Source organism: Notothenia rossii (genome assembly GCF_949606895.1).
Source record: "Notothenia rossii genome assembly, chromosome: 11".
Taxonomy (NCBI): Eukaryota; Metazoa; Chordata; class Actinopteri; order Perciformes; family Nototheniidae; genus Notothenia; species Notothenia rossii.
In genome coordinates, this window is record NC_136910.1 from 32012155 (window position 1) to 32027272 (window position 15118).

A 15118-nucleotide genomic window follows, 5' to 3' on the forward strand; every position below is an offset into this window, starting at 1 on the left:
CGTTTCTCGAGAGAAGTTAAACACATGTAATCAAACATCAAATAACCTCCACTGCCTCCGAATAACGTTGGGTTACGTATTGTAACCCTTGTTATATTAGCACAGGCGGAGACCTCTACTGGACTCTATGGGTACTACCTTACCCTGCGAGATTTCTCCCACTGAGACTTCTATAGACGTTGCCGGCCTTGGGCGGGCCTACCTGAATGTGCACTGTTGGGGCAGAATCTCTGCTCCGCACCGTTCCTATATGAGCGGGTTCTCAAAAGAAGGAAAAATTCAAAGCAGCCAGGATAAGGGTTAAACAATAATCTGCTTTAATGGTGCAAACATACAAATACATCACCGAATCACGAAGCACTCTGCAGAGTAGTCCGGGCTCAGGTTCTACCACCGTGTGAGACACGTCTCAGGAACGGCCAGTCAGAAGCAAGAGCGCCGATCTTCAAAATGATAACAACATTTATACACAGAGTTCACTTCTGAGCGAGCTAGACAGTGAGTTGGCAGTGTTCCATTGGTCGGTTTCCCTTCTGGGCGGGATCCCAGGTAGTAAGTCAGTTTGTTGATTCCATGTTGCTTCTGTGCGTGTGTGTGTGTGTGTGTGTGTGTGTGTGTTTCTGTCCCTCTGCCCTTAGGCAGATCCCCCAATCAATGATTTGGAGTCATGACAGAGGACTCTTTGACAGGACACATACTCATTCCCCCTAAACATCCTCAACACACAAACATCGTATCATGTATCTTTAACAGAAGTTAATTGTTCTTATCGCTTAATGGCTTCCCTGAACTTCCCTTCACCCCAAAGTCAGCTTACTAGGAATGAATACATTTTATTGATAAGCTCAAAAGGACCTTTATCTCATTTACTGCTGGGTGACGCAAGTCTCAAGGCCTCTTTTGGGGTCTGTAGGAGATAAATCATTAATTCTACAAGGCTTCAACTGTCTTGTATCTGAGGCACATCTCCCTTTGGGCTAATCAATACGGGTTTTAGCAATTAGCAGAGAAAGCTAGAGACTCAGGGCCCCTTCCTTGCTGGGAACTGCAAAGCAGATGTCAAAGGTCATAAAACCACCCTTTTGACTACACATGAAAAGTGGAAGAAAAGACTATTGCTTTAATTTATTATTACTAAGTAGTGGGACATTGTTTCAGGAATATATGAAAAGCCTCTATTATTTAAACACTAAAAATGTACTTTCAAATGTAACACCCACGAATATATAAGGTGACATTAAAATGAATATACCAGATTGAACTTTCCTGCCATAACACGTTACTTTAATACTTCAAATAATTCAAATAATACTTCAATTCCCCCTTTTGGTCTCGCCCCACGAGACCAACTCACATAAGACATTTGAAACACAGCTACTGTCATTCCTTGCCACTGTGTCTGCTCCCCAACAGTATACCTTTGTGAACAGAACACAACTTTCAATGTCAGTGAAGGAACTACCAGAGTGCGAACCTGAGTGCCAGAAAGCAGCATCCTTGCGTGTTGTTGAATCCTCAGGGCCCCCCCCCCCCTCAGCGGAAAACGCCAACAAGGGCAGCTGATAGGGAGGGGGAGATGCGGCCTTTCCTTCAAAGGTGGAACTGATTAATCTGATCAGAGAGAAGTAGACTCCTCTGCTGCCTCGAGAAGTCCCCCAGCCCGCTGACGCCAGCTTCCGAGTAGTCTGCTGTAGGGATGTCCGCGAGGTCCTTCTCCTCCAGTCCGATGATTACAGCTTCCGAGTCGTCTGCTGTAGGGATGTCCTCGTTGATGATAGCCAGGTCCATCCTGATGTCCTCCATGGTCCTAGCCGGTGATTTCCTCGCCGCACACTGGCTCCAGTAGTACCAGATGTCCCCCTTTGCTCCTCGGCGGACGGCATGAGATGTCCTCTGGGTCACTCTGTAGAGAACCTGGGGTTGAGCCAACTTCAGCCAGACGAACTCCGCTGTGTCGGCCTCCTGCTCCTCGGGTCCCCCTTTTGGCGTCAGCAACCTGTGTGGAGAAATCTGATACCCACCCCTCAAGTCTACGCTCAGGGCTTCTGTTTGACCCACCACTGGTAGGCCGCTTCAGAATCTTAATACTTGGCCTGTGTCAACAAAATAAACCCCAACATCTTCAGGTGAACTAAATAACATATCTCAATAGCTCTGAATTTCTGACAAGCATCTGTGTTATTATAAATGAAATCCTTGAGATCCTATTTAAAATCTAAATATAATATGAACTGCTAATGTCTCTGGTAATGGAACACACTAATGTTATGGATTAAAAACAACTAAAAATCATGATACTGACAAAGTGAATAATTTCCAGGCGAGACTGCTTCTACCTGTCACTGCTTAGATATTATCAAGCTGAAAAATGAATACAGAAATACAACATACTGTCATCAAATGTCTTTCTATTATGAATTTAAATTAAATGTACATCCCAATAATGATCTAAACCAAAAAGTCTATGGCTTTTACTTCTTTACCAGGCTAGTTACAAGATGTTGTATAAATTAAATTCTATCTCATTACATTACTATGTTTTAATTTAACTGTAATATGTTCTTTCTACATTTCAAACCTCAGTTACTTTAATACCTGTTGAAATATTACAAAATTGTTTTCATTATCACAGTTCACCTTCTCATTCTCATTCTGGAATTACCTCTCTCAGTAGCCCCTTGGCCACTGATTCTGCATCTGTGTTACCTGTTATAACTCAATCAATATTAGAAACATGTCAACATTAATCAAACAGTATCTTATCCCCAGATATGGAGCAGGTTAAAACTAAAACTGTCAATCAATGGTCAGATTGAACATCTGAGTTGGGGCGGCAGGTTTCTTCCAGTCCCTAAATGAAAAAATCCCACACTCCTCCTTTTTACACATGTACACATGTGTAACAAACTGCTGTATGGGAAGAAAACCTTCAGGTAACCAGTGGTTACAAGAAAATACCAAACATCATTCACAAAAGTACATCCATTATTTTTCACAGTAAACACTCCAGGGAAAATAAGTGTTTATTTCCAGCTGGCAGTCCTAAAAGAAACAGAATCTTTAGATTTTAGTTTGAGTTTTACATTTGCAAACCGCCAACTCCTGTGGGAATTAGAAACGGGTCACATGTGGTTTCCCCCTTTTGCAGAATTTTTAGGAAACCTATGTTTCCCATGGAGCTCCAAAATAATATGTTAGTCCAAAGACATGCTCGGTTAGTTATTGTTTTAGAATCAAGCAGTTGCACTGATCACATGCAGAAATACATTCACACTCACTCTGTCAGGTTGTAAAGTCAAGTTTGGTCAGCCCCAGAGTCAGTCATTGATAGTGCTTTTCTCAAGTCACACTGTCAGTCAGGGTCAAAGGTCATTTGGTCTCAGTCTTTTTGGCCATGTGTCGTGCTCTGCAGAGACTTTAATATTCTACTAGCTGGAGTTTTACTAGTGACATCATTGTGTTGATGTCAACCAATGCAACAAAGTTTTTTCTCGTGTTCGCAGCACCATTTTCTTCAGATGTTTAACAAAAAAATTATCAATACACTTTATTAATATACCGCCCCTAGGAAACACAATACCTGACAAATGTTCATGCAAGGCATTCTTAAGTGAACCTGCAGAAAACGGCCTTTTGAATTAATATTCCAAATTAATCAATAATAATAATAATCAATTTTATCAATTTGTTTACCTGTAGAAGTGAACATACCTCATAATGTTACATCAGGATGTTAAACTAAGCTTTAGCCAAATCAATAATTATTACTGTTTCAGATCTAACTGGAGGTTGAACAAACAAAACCTTTTTTTGTTTACATCATGCAAACCACTACCACATTTTCCAATTTCAGCATCTGCCTTGTTACTCTCAAATTACGTCTTAAATAGGAATATTAGAAATGAAACAAATAGTTAATCTTCAGAAATGTTCTTAACAAATGGAGAGTAATGCCATCTCTCTATCTATTGAATAGCCAACATATTTTAAAAATGTCAGATATACAAAAATAAGCCTAAATACTCTTTTACTATTAAAGTCTAAAGCTAGACCTAAGCTGAATAGTTTTGGTAATGGACAATTTAATCCAAAAACAAAACAAAACTGGACCTATGTTCCTATGTGTTCTTCAAAATACATTAGTAAATACCTTGTGAAGTATTCACAATATAACTAATCCTCTCTAGGATATGAAATCCATTCATCTTTAACCAGATACTATTTCCCTATTTATTTTTAGTTCATGATAATAATGGTATAACGTCCACACGTTTACCCATAGCTAGTCACTATGTCAAGATCTATCATGTGTGACATGATAATCAGATGTCTTGTTTGCCAAACAAGGATATTAAACTTTATTCTTTTCAGCATTCCAGACCATCATTAAACAATCAGCCTCCCCTCCTAAACACTAAGCATATCGTTCTACACCACCTTCTGATAAACTCTTGCACAGTTATGCTGTAAAATCATTGCATGATTTCTTCAGAGTCTGAACAGACTGAGACCAGCCTGTCTCTTGATCTTTTCATATTGAGAACAGTCAATGATTCATTGTCCTCTTCAGCTGTAGTCAGTGGCAGGGCCCCCAAAACGCTAGAACCGGCCCTGGTCAGTGGGCTCCAAGGAAACTCTCTCTGGCATTGGGATGTCCTGAGGGGGAAGGGACCTCTGGATCAATGTGATACAATCAGCAGACACACGTTGTCCTCTGTACAGCAGAAATCCCCAAAAACTGCAGTACCTCTTCACACCACTGTTGCCTTGACAACGAGGCACAAGCAAACTGTCAAAATCTCCTCAGAGATGCGTTCTTTGCACACTTCTTCTGTTTCTGTAATGAGCAACATTTCACCAACACACTGATTCAGAGTACAACCTAAAGGTGGCGCACAACTATCCAATGCTGCTGTAATCACAGCAAATCAGCTACTCAGAAAAACTCAATGTAAATCTCTCCCCCAGCGGGTTACAAAATAAAACAGCTGAGTGTCTATATGTTCAGGAATGCTGAAACATGTGAATTTTAAACCCATTAATGGTAAGTCTTCCTATTCTTCATTCCTTAAGTTCTCAGTTAATAGGCAAAGCAAAGACACCCTTCTTAACCACTATAGATTCATCTTTTATCTACTTGCTTATTCTATTCTTTTCAAATTGTTTATCTAAGTCGTGTGTTACAAGCATGGTTAGATTTGTAACAGAATACAAAACTAACTGTATTCGGCGCTACATTTTTAAAACAAGTAATCTGATTAAAGTTAATGAATATATTTTTGGAACACTTAAAGGAATTATTACAAAATGTAATCTTCATTATTACTAAAGCTGAAACCTAAATAAATCATCACGGAACATTTTTCTGTCCTTATTACTTAATTGTTTCAATAAAAACTCAAAAGCATTGTGAAAACTCCCATTTTTGAGAACATCTCAACACTTTTATTCCATCTAAGCACGAATGTTTATGACAAACTCGTCCTATTAATCCCAAACGGTCTTTAATGGTATCAATTGTGAACTTTCTTAATATTAATTGTAAATGCAACGTATGTTCTCTTTAGAACAAAGATAGGATAGTTGCAGCTGAAACTGGTTAATAGCAATGTGCTGTTAACCTAGATAAGCCTGTTGTTCTTATATCTAGTAAATATATTCTTATTTTATGTTACTCACAAAACAATATGACATTTTCCAGAATAGTAGTAACTCTATATAACCTGTACTCTCTCTATACTTCTTCAAACCATCTGACTTTTCTCTCTCTCTTCCTCTCTGCGCCCTGCAGCTGCCGGCCCAAGCTTCTCTCATCAAAACCTCTTTTGTTCTCCAACTGTGTGAGATGGCTTTTAGCCTCGTGCAGCACCTCTGTCATGCTTAAACATTAACAGATTCCCTCTGACTGACAAACTTACAAAAACCTTCTTTTTACTTTCTACTCCTTCTTCATAAACTTAAAAACACCATTGTGGTGAATCGTTTACGTTTTCAGTTTCCTATCTACTTTAAACAACCATCAACTGAGAGTAACTGTATATAACAACAACTCCTAAATAACATTACAATATATATTTCCTCCAGTGAGTTCGTTATTTCATGTCTAACAAATTCTCCTCTGTCTATGTCTTATTGTAGATGGAAAAATCCACCTATCATATTTAATTTGAATAAAACCTTACCCTTAATGTACTTCATATACTCAGTAAATCTCTTTTTACTTTCCCCTAAGGTTACTGTATGTTAGGGGTTTCACAACTACCAATATTTACTAGTCGACTAGTTTTTCAAAATAGTAGTCGACTAGTCCAGTGGTTTTCCAAGTGGGGGCCGCGGCCCCCTGGGGGGCCGCCAGGGGGCGCTAGGGGGGCCTCAGAAAATTGGAGGGAAGATAAGAAAAAAAAAGGAAAGACAAAAAAAAAAAATTCTAATTATTTAATAAATATTTTAAATCTGATTTTTAAAAAAAATCATTATAAAATATAATTTATAATAATGGAACATATAATTTGCCATAGTCATCTTTCTGATTGCCTACCAGTCAAAACATAGTTCACGACGCCATGACGTCATGTTTAGACCTGGCGGTTTGCGCCATTTATCAAGCTGCTTTGCTCCTCAAGCGAGCAAGCTAGCTAGCTCAAAATGGACAGGTTTTTGACAAAGAACAGGTCAACGGAACCGACCAACAGCCCTGCTGTGGAGGACACTGCTGCAAAAAAACCTAAGAACTCCTGGCCAATTAAAATCAGAAGGTACGAGGCAGCGTACATTAAGTATGGCTTTACAGCCATACAGAAAAATGGCCATGATTGCCCGAAGTGTGTGCTCTGTCTGGAGACCCTCTCAAACGAGTGTTTAAAACCTTCGAAACTTCAGCGTCACTTGATGCAAAAACATCCGGCAGAGGCCGAAAAAACGGCAGACTTCTTCAGACGTAAAGAGGAGCATTTGGCCAGGCAATCTGCTGCATTCACACAGCAAGCTACCGTTCCCGAGCGGGCCCTGAAGGCATCATTTTTAGCTTCATACCACATTGCTCGTGCAAAAAAACCTCACACAATCGGAGAGGATTTGCTTTTACCAGCTACCAAAGACATTGTCCGAGAATTGCTTGGCGAGGATGCTGCTAAAAAAATTGACGCTGTCCCACTCTCGGACAACACCGTCAGCCGACGGATTGGTGACATGGCGCAGGACGTATCTGCTCAGCTTTTGGAGCAGGTGAGAGCCAGCGAGTACTTCGCTCTTCAACTAGATGAGAGCACAGACATATCGAATGAGGCCCAACTGCTTGTGTACATTCGATTTATTTCCCAGGAGAGATTTGTCGAGGAAATACTGTTTTGTAAAGCACTTGAATGAAGAACCACTGGGAAAGATATTTTTCAAGTTTTGGACGATTACATCGAGTCTAACGGATTGAACTGGGCCCGCTGTGTGGGGGTGTGTTCGGACGGAGCCGCGGCAATGACCGGCAAGATCAGTGGAGTGACCGCTCTCATTAAGCAGAAAGCCCCGCATGTAGTCGCCACACACTGCATGCTCCACCGTGAGGCACTTGTCGCAAAAAGGATGGATAACGAGTTGAATCAGGTACTACAGGAGGTTGTACAAGTGGTGAATTTTATTAAAGCCCGCCCCTTGAAACACAGACTGTTTACCCTGCTTTGTAATGAGATGGGCGCCCGTTTTGAGGGGCTGCTGCTTCACTCAAACGTGCGCTGGCTGTCACGGGGCGCAGTTTTGAACCGTGTCTATGAGCTGCGGAGGGAGGTTGGAGAGTTCCTCTCTTCTGAAAAGCATCAGCTGGCAGAGCGGTTCACTGATGCAACCTGGATCCGCAAACTTGCATACATGTCAGACATTTTTCTGCATCTAAATGTACTGAACCAAAGCATGCAAGGACGTGACACGTACATACTGCAGATGCAAGACAAAGTGCGTGCTTTTTCCAAAAAGATTATGCTGTGGTCAAACAAGCTCCAGGAGGGAGTCACAGAGATGTTCCCACTACTTCACCAGGAGCTGCTGTCATGTGATGATTTGGGCTCCATCTCTCCAATGATCCAGTCCCACCTGGAGCACCTCCAAGGATATTTTAAAGACTATTTCCCTGACCTTGAAAACACACATTTAAACTGGGTTAGGAACCCCTTTTCCCCCGGTGTCGGTTCTAGTTTGGACATAAAGTCACAGGAGGAGCTGATTGAGATGACAAACTCAGGGGATTTAAAACTAAACTTTGAGGCTCTTCCCCTGTCTAACTACTGGCTACATGTAAGAAAGGACTATCCCACCTTGGCTGACAGGGCACTGAAATGCCTTCTCCCTTTTGCAACAACTTACTTGTGTGAGTCTGGCTTTTCAACTTTAAAGGTACTCAAAACTAAACATAGAGCACGTCTACATGTGGACAATGACATGCGTATGGCACTGACAGACATTAAGCCCAGGCTTGACAGACTGTGTAGGAGCCACCAAGCCCATCCCTCCCACTAGTGTGATCACTGTCTGTCACTTCACACACACACACACACACACACACACACACACACACACACACACACACACACACACACACACACACACACACACACACACACACACACACACACACACACACACACACACACACACACACACACACACACACACACACACACACACACACACACACACACACACACACACACACACACACACACACACACACACACACACACACACACACACACACACACACACACACACACACACACACACACACACACACACACAAAAGAGAGGTTTGGTTTCTTTTTTCTGTTTTTGTATCATCAACAGTTTGTTGAAAGGTTTGTTATTCAGTGGGAATATAGTGTTGAACTTACAGAACCAAGTCAGTTTAATAGATTTTTTTTCTTTTTTGACTGAAAACTTTTGAAGACATAATGCAAGAAAGACAAAAAAAAAAAAACTCTTGCATATGTAAATATATTTTCTGTAGGGTAAAATGTATTGCAACATATTGTCTATAATAAGAAAAACATTGTGGTGGAACAAAGATGCCCTGCCATACAAATCTTATTCTGTGTTGAAAACATATTGTTAATATTATTCTCATGCTAAACAAATGTAATAATTACAGTATTGAATAGAGAATAAAAGTAACAAAAACGTTCTTAAAGTTGATGTGTGACATATTTTGTAGCATTGTTGGTGGGTTTGCAAAGGGGGTCCCCGGCCAGAAGCTAATGATTTTTGGGGGGCCTTGGCATGGAAAAGTTTGGGAACCCCTGGAGTAGTCGACTAGTCGTTACGTCATAATAGAGACACACAAAGAGAGGTTTACAAATGTATTTTCTATTGGAACTCATACAGTAACATTAAACACTGCATTTTAATTTGTGTTACATGGCTGAGTAAATAACAAACACTGGACTCACCAAAATCGACAGCAAAAAACTCTTGTTTACATAAATGCCACGTAAATCCAGTGCGCAACAGCGCATTGCGCAACACTTCGCTGTCCTCCACGATAACGTCCACCTTTCCATATTTTTGGTTTGAACACCAACGCATCGATATGTGAGGGAAGGAGGCTTGACCGCTTTCGGGTGACAGTGTTGCCTGCCAGGGAAAAAACCCTCTCACTCGGGGTGCTTGTGGCTGGAATAGCCAGGTAGCTCCTCGAAAGCGGGGGAAGCGGTGCACGTTTTCTGCCCACCACTCCAGTGGATTATCCATTGTGGGGATATGCGGTGTCCGCTGGCAGTAATCCCGTAGCTCATCATCCGCATCACTGTTGACCCGTGTTTTCTTGCTGTTCGTTTGCCTCTGTTCAGTGCTGACACCGGTCCGTTGCTCACTGGTGCTAGCATTACTGCTACTGCTAGTGCTAGCTGTCGGCAGCGGGTGTTTCATCTTCAGATGGTTGCGCATAGCATAGGGTGACCAGACGTCCCCGTTTTCCGGGGACAGTCCCCGTTTTTATTGGCCTGTCCCCGGTTGAAACTGTCCCCGGAAATGTCCCCGTTTTTTAATATACGTTAAAAACACATAGCAAGGTGAAATAAAAAGGAAACACTGGGTAAACAGTATACGGCTCAATCGTGTTGTGCGTGTTTGTAGCATTCTTCTTCTTCTTCTTCTTCTTCTTGCGTCTTCTTCGTCTTCTTCTTCTGTGTAGGGGAGAAGGGGGTAAGTTGAGCCAACCACCCCCTGTAACCAGGCAACGCTTTATAGTTGTAATCACGTGACCAGAAATTATGCAAGCTCCTCCCATTTCTCTTTGGCTGTGACAGAGAGATGCTCATTGTGGTCTGGTAAGTAAACATTTTTACAAAAAAAGTTTTTTGCTTGTCAAAGTACATTTTCTAGATGTCAGCTATATCGGCTGTCATGTCAAACAAAATGTATCCAGGTTTAAAAACATATATTATTGTATATGTTGATGTGTTGGCATTAAACCATGTGAATCATTAAGATAAAGATGACTCTGAATTTTTAAGCTTGGCTATTTTTTCTGAAATGGTGGCAATGGGGAAAAGTGAACCATGGGCCTTGGGGTAAGTTGAATCAGTGGTTCAATGGAGTAGCAGAATGAAATTTATAAATTGACAAAAACAATGTGACTGTTAACCCAAGTGTATCTAATAATGAACTATCTCTTTTTAAATATCAGAGAGGAAGAACAGAATGAGAAGGGAAAAACCAGAATAAAGATAAAGAAGCAAAGACATTGTACAATAGTGAGGAAGAGAAGGAAAGGAAGAAAGAGAAGAAAAGGGAGAAAGTTTGGAGGGGAAGAAAAAGTTAACAGAGTACGAAGAGTATACAAGGATAGTGACAAAGAGCAGAAAAAAATGTGCAATGGCTCTTTCCAAGAAACGAAAATGTCACTTAAATGACAATATGAGGAAAGAATTTTCATTCATACGCCCAGGTGGTCAAGATGATACAATGGTTTACTGTACCATTTGTAATTCAACATTTTCAGTTGCCAGTGGAGGAAGAACAGCAGTAATAGAACATCAACAGACAAAAAAGCATAAAGCCTCTCTCATTGCCCGTGCTGGTGTGCCCTCTGTCACCACATTCTTCAAGAAGGTAGACCCTTCCCAGGAAGAATACGATCTAGCTGTACAGGAAGCTGTCTTTGCATACTACACTTTGCGACACAATCATAGTTTCAGATCTATGGATTGCACAGCACAACTGACAAGGAAGCTTTATGAATCAAAATGTACATGTGCTAGGACAAAATGCGATGCCATAGTGAGTAACGTGTTAGCACCATGGGCAACTACCTTGGTAACACAGGACCTAGACCAGGTGGAATTTGTGTCTCTGTCCATTGATGCATCCAATCATGGACATGTAAAGCTGCTGCCAATATTAGTAAGATATTGTAAGATACATGAGAGCACATCAGTGGAAACAAAACTACTCGATTTTGTTGAACTCAAAGGAGAAACAGCAGAGGAAATTGCAGCTGAGGTCCTTGGTGTTATCCAAAAATTCAACCTGGAAAACAAAGTTGTGGCATTCTCTGCTGACAACACAAATACAAATTTTGGAGGACTGAATAGACTGGGGAGGGTCAATGTCCATACCAAAGTTAAAAATGCTCTGCAGCGGGAGGTCATTGGCTTAGGTTGCCCTGCACACATTATTCATAACACGGCCAGAACAGCTTTGGATATGATTCCCCTTGATGTTGAGTACCTTCTTACAAAGATATTTGGTTATTTTCACATTTTCACCGTCAGAGTAGAAAGACTAAAGGGCTTTTGTGAGTTTGTTGGCCAGGAGTACCATAACATCTTAAGACACTGCAATGTTCGCTGGTTGTCTATGCTCCCAGCTCTAGAGAGAGTGCTGAAAATGTATTTGCCCTTGAAATCATTTTTCCTCTCTGAAGAAAAGTGCCCAGCTGTCCTGCAAAAAATATTCCAAGATCCTCTGACTGAACTTTGGCTGGCCTTTGTCCATGGAAACCTGTCCATATTCAGTGACACAATCAAAATGCTTGAAGGCCAAGACCGCTGTGCTGTGGAGTCAGCTGCAATATTGAAAAGCTTTGAGGCAAAGTTGACTGCAAGAAGTGACGATAACTTCATTCCAGTTTTGGTCCGAGGGCTTCTGAGAGAACTGGAGGAAAATGGAGCAATGAAAAAAGCGAGCTTTCTCAAAACATCCCAATCATTCTTCACTACAGCTGTCAACTACTTGCAAGCATGGGGAAAGCACACAGATGATCTCAAGGATTTGCATTGTCTCCTTCTGAAAAGGCAACCTCAGCGTGAAGAGATTCAGAAGGCAGCGGCCACACTGCAAGAAAAATGCCCCAATGTCAAGATCAATGAGGATGAATTGTTTGATGAGGTCACTGGCCTGCATGAGTTCCTGAAGGGAGGAACACTTGAAGAGTGGAAAGAATCTGAGACACCGCTTAATCACAGATGGAGCAAGGTTGTTACCCACTTCCAAGACAACGAAATCCCATTCAATAACCTGGCAAGGTTAGCGTCGGTGGTTATGTGCCTACCTGGGAGTAATGCACCAGTTGAAAGAGTGTTTTCCCAAATGAATGATGTATGGACAGCAGCAAGAAATAGGTTCACTATTCCTACCATCAAGGCCATGCTTGTTGTGAAAACAAACTTCAACTTCCCCTGCCAGGAGTTCATGGAGAAGCTGGCCAAAGACAAAGCAATCTTGAAGAAAATTCACTCTTCTGAAAAGTACAGAGATTAGGTTAGTAGAAGTTTTTATGTACTTAGAAATCTCATCTTATTTATTATATTGTTAAGTATTTTAAATGTATTATCTCAGTATTTTCCTTTTCTCATGTTCTCTTTTGATCTTATTCCATCCAGAATACCAGGACAGATACAGATGGGACAGTTCTGGCTTTGTTTTATCTGTTTGTCCCAGTGTGTCTGTCAGTGTTGTCTGTCATATTGTGTTTGACAGTTGTGTCTCTCTGTTGAAGTGTCTTTGATAGTGTGTCATTCTGCTAGTGTTACTTGTCTGTTGTCTCTATATATCTTGTACATATGTTAATTATCAAATAAACTTGAGGCTATAACCTATGTAGTTTGAAAATGTTTTGTTATTAACTATGGAAAACTCAATAAGTGAGTTAATACTTTACTCCGCACTTACCATGGTATTGAAATCAGATTTTCGGAAATATTTCATTAATTAGTTAGTGCATTTATGGTAATTAGTTAGTACACAGTTGTATCAGTATGTCTACACATCAGTTTATTACAGCACAACAGTTAACATTTTCGAATTACATTGAACCAGAATTGTCCCCCTTTTTTCTTTAACAGCGAAGAAATGTGGATATGTTAATGAGATTTTGACCACAAAACTCAAAATGTCCCCGGTCTTCATTTTGAAAATCTGGTCACCTTAGCATAGCAGATACATTTGTATTGTACTTCAGTACAGCTGTACACAACTGAGACTTCACTGTGGAGTTGGTTACATCTTCGTTGAAGTACTGCAATACATAAGAATGTCGGACGTGTTTTGTAGCATTTTGCAGCACCTCGTTTACCTCAATTTTTTTCCACGACTAGTCGACTAGGGCCTACAGCGCCGACTAGTGGTAAAGGTAGTCGACTAGTCGATTAGTTGGTGAAACCCCTACTGTATGTAATATAATTTTCCTTGAAGTATAATTAAGTAGAATCCAATTAGGATAGGAATGACAAATACCATAAAATTCACAACGCAATGCAACGGTATCAATCAGTTCTCAAAGACTATGTTTAAATAGCAGCAAATCATTGTTTCTTATTTATTTCAATATATCTACCACTTCAAATCACTCATTGATCTGTTAATTTTCAATGTATTTCCTTCCAACTTCAGGCATTAGAGAAAAAAGCAAGCAGACACACTCCGGGCTGCTGCTGCTGCTCTCGAGAGGAAAAAGGGGGGGGGGGGTCTCACAGAAAAATACTGACACCCCCCTCTCTCCCCCGCTGGGGCTTCTTTCAACAATTAACACTTCTGCTATCCTTTTATTCAATTTTTTCTGCTTTAACCCACTGTTCTCGTAAGCTCTTAATTCACGCTCCTCTCGTTCAAATTCTCCCTTCATTATGACTTCGTATCTATTCATCTGACTTACTGTCTTTGTTACCAGTAAATATTCACAGACTTCGTATCTATTGATCTGACTTACTGTCTTTGTTACCAGTAAATATTCACAGACTTCGTATCTATTCATCTGACTTACTGTCTTTGTTACCAGTAAATATTCACAGAAAAAATACCCTGTACAGTCTATTCAGCTTTTATTGTCCGATGTTTATTCCAACAAGTTTAGCGAGCCTCTTAGCGCGCTTCAACACCGTCTTTCAACGATGTGACGCTGACATGGAGTCGTAACCCAGGCTTACAGAACTCTTTATCGTGACGTTTGGCTTTATAGATTCAACCCCACAGAACAAAGGATTAATGAGGTCCGGTCACTTCAAAATTGCTTTTTGAAGGTTGCGTTACTCTTCTTTGGATTTACTTATAACTCAAGTTCGATTCCTATGAACCTAAGAATTATTATTCAGATTTGTTCCTGGATGCCGTCTGAAAACGGGCACTGAACATCCCCCAACGAGTCTTCAGCCGTCTCCATTCTGAAAAAGGTACGGGGCCTTTCACCTTCATCTTACATACCTCGTTGATTCACTTTTATGTTATATAACTTTCCTACCTATCTAAAATATGTATTTGTATATTCCACCGCAACAACTATGACACCGGAATATGTCTCTGACAACTCTAAAATTTAGTTTAGCCAATTACAGACCTTCGATAGAAACAGGCTCGTCTGCTCACCTTTCAATTGTAGGATCCTCGTTTTAGTTGTCGGAGATTATTCTAGGCCTCTTCTCCGGACCATTCGTCCGCTGGCTGCTGATTTTCCTCTCAAAAACCCTACTCATGACGTCACCACGTCATGACGTCATCACGTCGGGGAAACACCATTTGTTGGGGCAGAATCTCTGCTCCGCGCCGTTGCTATATGAGCGGGTTCTCAAAAGAAGGACAAATTCAAAGCAGCCAGGATAAGGGTTAAACAATAATCTGCTTTAATGGTGGAAACATACAAATA

At 40.8% G+C, this 15118-nt stretch overlaps 1 long non-coding RNA gene across 1 annotated transcript; it reads right to left on the reverse strand.

Annotated features, from left to right (window-relative positions):
* Nucleotides 1-294: 294 nt before the first annotated feature.
* LOC307024113 lies at nt 295-10298 on the reverse strand. Its single transcript, XR_013803841.1, has 2 exons — nt 9429-10298; nt 295-2706 (listed from the first exon to the last, which is right to left on the reverse strand). It is a non-coding gene; the product is annotated as an uncharacterized lncRNA (long non-coding RNA).
* Between the last annotated feature and the right edge of the window lie 4820 nt (nt 10299-15118).